This window comes from Columba livia, chromosome 1, assembly GCF_036013475.1.
Source record: "Columba livia isolate bColLiv1 breed racing homer chromosome 1, bColLiv1.pat.W.v2, whole genome shotgun sequence".
Lineage (NCBI taxonomy): Eukaryota > Metazoa > Chordata > Aves > Columbiformes > Columbidae > Columba > Columba livia.
The window spans coordinates 108,355,714-108,359,012 of record NC_088602.1 but is presented as its reverse complement, the minus strand read 5'-3'; the positions used below and the strand labels follow the sequence as shown (position 1 = coordinate 108,359,012).

Sequence of the window (3,299 nt, the reverse complement as noted above, 5' to 3'; positions counted from 1 at the left end):
CTCAGCACCAGGAGCATGTGGGCTACTGGCCACCACAAAATGGCCCTCAGGGAACACAGTGTGGTGTGTGCCCAGATTAAAACCTTGTAAGTCCTGCCCTGCAGAGCCGTGCCAGGCAGGCGGGTGGAGAGGTCACCAGCTGCTTCAGTGCCTTAGGGTGCAGACTTGAGCCAGCTCTCGCTGTCTCTGCATTTTGCTTGGCGTTCTTGTGGGAAACAGAGCTTTTTAGGGAGAAAAAAAAAAGGCAAGCGCTGCAGAAACATTGTCTAAATCATGGCCATACTTTGAAAAATGTGGCCTTGCACAGCGCTGTCGAAAGGATCCTGCTGGGCCAGGATTTCCTGCCTGACGGGCCTTTCTGTTCCCTTCCCCACGCATCGCTCCTCCTCCGCCCCAAGCTGGGCCTGCGCTTTACGTGCTGGTGAGATTGTCCGTCTTGACAGAAAAAAAAAAAAAAAAAATTAAAAAAAAAAAAAAAAAAAAGCCAAACAGAGACTCATCGCTTTGAAGATAATGGGAGGGGAAAAAAGATATTGGGACGTGGTTCCACTGGGGCTCGAACCCAGGACCTTCTGCGTGTAAAGCAGACGTGATAACCACTACACTATGGAACCGCCACGCACACTCCCTTTCGCGGCTCTTTCCCTATCGACAAGACGTGGGTGTGGATCCCTGTGTACTGCCAGCTACACCCGCCCCGCTGTAGCTCCGCCGTGTAACACGTACAGCCCCCGTGTGCCTGTAGGGTGGGGTAGGGGCGGCGGGTGTGGCGGCGCAGAGCGGCCTGAGGTGCTCGGAGCGGCAGAGCCAGCACAGTGGGCGGCGCTGTGGCCGGCTCCGGGTGCGCTGCCGCGCCGCCAGCAGGGGGCTCCCCGCGCTCGCCCTCACCGCCTCACTTCCCGCCCCCCCCCGCCCCGTCCCTGCCTCTGACCGCGGCGTTTCGCACTGCGCAGTTCGGTTTGCGGGGGTTGTGCATGATACTGCTTTACAAGTGGATTTTTTTGAGGGGAAAAAAAAAAAAAAAAAGTTTTGTTACATGTGGATGTAGCACGAGGAGGCCTAGGTGTTCGTAGGTGTGTCTTTGCTAAAGGGAAGCTGATTGAGCTGCTCACCGTAGCTCTTTGTGAGGGTACAACTATAGAATCATGGAATCATAGAATTGTTTATGTTGGAAACGACCTTTAAGATCATCAGGCCCAAACATTAAACTAATACTGCCAAGTCCACCAATAAACCGTGTCCCTAAGGACCTCATTTATGCGTCTTTTAAACACCTCCAGGGATGGTGACTCCACCACTTCCCTGGGCAGCCTGTTCCAATGCCTGACAACCCTTTCTGTGAAGAAGTTTTTCCTAATATCCAGTCTAAACCTCCCCTGGTGCAACTCGAGGCCATTGCCTCTTGTCCTATCACTTGCTACTTGGAAGAAGAGACCAACCCCCTCCATGCTACAACCTCCTTTCAGGTGGTTGTAGAGAGCAATCAGGTCTCCCCTCAGCCTCCTTTTCTCCAGGCTGAACAGCCCCAGTTCCCTCAGCTGCTCCTCATCAGACTTGTGCTCCAGACCCCTCACCAGCTTCATTGCCCTTCTCTGAACTCTCTCCAGCACCTCAGTGTCTTTCCTGTGGTAAGGGGCCCAAAACTGAACACAGGATTCAAGGTGTGGCCTCAACAGTGCCAAGTACAGGGGGGTGATCAGTTCTCTAGTCCTGCTGGCCACACTATTCCTGATACAAGCCAGGATGATGTTGGCCTTCTTGGCAGCTGTTTGTGTGCAGTTCTGTGCCCATGTGCATTAGGTATTCATTAATTCAGGGACATTTTTGTCTTCTGTTACACCACACAATAATCACCCAATCTGTTATGTTTTACTTGGGGTTTTGCACTATTTGCATTACCTCAGTCCTCACCTTATTAAATCCTCATATCCCAAAGGGATTGGCTTGTAGAAGTACAAATTAAGGCACTTGCATGGTGTTTACAGGACTGTGGTTAAAATTTTGAACATAAACTTATTTGGAATATAAAACGTAAGTTTATTAGTTTTTGGAAGTATGTCGTGCCTGTAAGCAAAACAGCGTGTTGTTTGTAACTAAATATCATAATTGCCTTGACTCTTGAAATTAATGTTTTGCTGAAGCATCAGATGATTCGCTGTTGTCTTTTTGTCATTAGAAGCAATTTCATAGGTATAAGATAGAAACAGACGTGAAAAAAATTATTTCCATTGACTTTGCTGACTCCCTCCCATATATGTGATGGCTGCAGTTAGTAGTTGGCAGTTCCCAGTCTTTAAAAAACAATTGAAAAAAATAATCCTCTATATATTAATTATTAGTGTGTTTATGGTTTATGGTTCACTAGACCACCAAAATGCAGATCAATCTGTCACTAGGCAATTCTTGTGCCCGTTTCTTTTTCCTCATGTTGCTTTACTAAGATTTGGCAAAACGCAAGTGCTGTAGATAGCTATCATCTCTATAGGCTCTAAGTGGGGGCCGAAGCTAACTTGTGAGGGAGGCAGTTGTGTGAATTAGGTCATTAGTCACTGCTTCCCAGAATAATCTCCACTCAGCTGATAATCTGTGAAGTATTCCTTTTTTTAAAAAACTTGTTCTTGTTTTCCAGAAGGTATCCTGACGCTTTCATAGTGTTCTGGTCTAGTTTCTTGGCCTTCAGGAGTTTGGAGGGCTTTCTTTCACATTTCTGGTTTTGTGTTCTTTTTACCAGGGTTGCTAGTTTTGATGTCTTTTATTCATCATCTCAGCCAGAACTGTCGGGGTGGGGGGAGATTTCTTTTCCTGTTCACCCAAATTAACATACTCCTGATGTCTGAGAATAGATTTCTGTCATCTCATTGACTGAGGCAGTTTAAAGTTGTTTTGGACATTTATTTCTCTCTTCTTTTCTTCTATTATCTTTATTCTTTCCGCTTGTGACTGAACATCCAGGTCTCTCAGGCAGGGATTTGTCCCCTGGCTAGTACTTTAAAATACTTTGATGGGTCACATAAAAATCCTTCTTTGAGCTTGGTAGGGTAAGAGGGAGGGAACCATGGGCAGGGCTCAGAAGGAGCACATTCACTTGGCTGTGATTATGTTCAGTTTTTCTGAAAAATATCAGTTACATCACTTTGTTGTGGGTGCTTCCACGAAACAGGCCTGAAGCAGAATCTGAATTATGTATGTGGAATGCCTGCATGGAGGCTTGCTCAGGAGGTTAATGTTTCCAAAGTGTTTGGAAAATGGAATACGTGCTGTTACATCAAGGAAGGCTGCTTGTGAAGGGGTGCCCCGAT

General features: G+C 46.9%; 1 non-coding gene across 1 annotated transcript; it reads right to left on the bottom strand.

The window, feature by feature from the left end:
- Positions 1–541: 541 nt before the first annotated feature.
- On the bottom strand, positions 542–614 carry TRNAV-UAC (transfer RNA valine (anticodon UAC)). Its single transcript has one exon. It is a non-coding gene; the product is annotated as a tRNA-Val (tRNA).
- Positions 615–3,299: the final 2,685 nt, after the last annotated feature.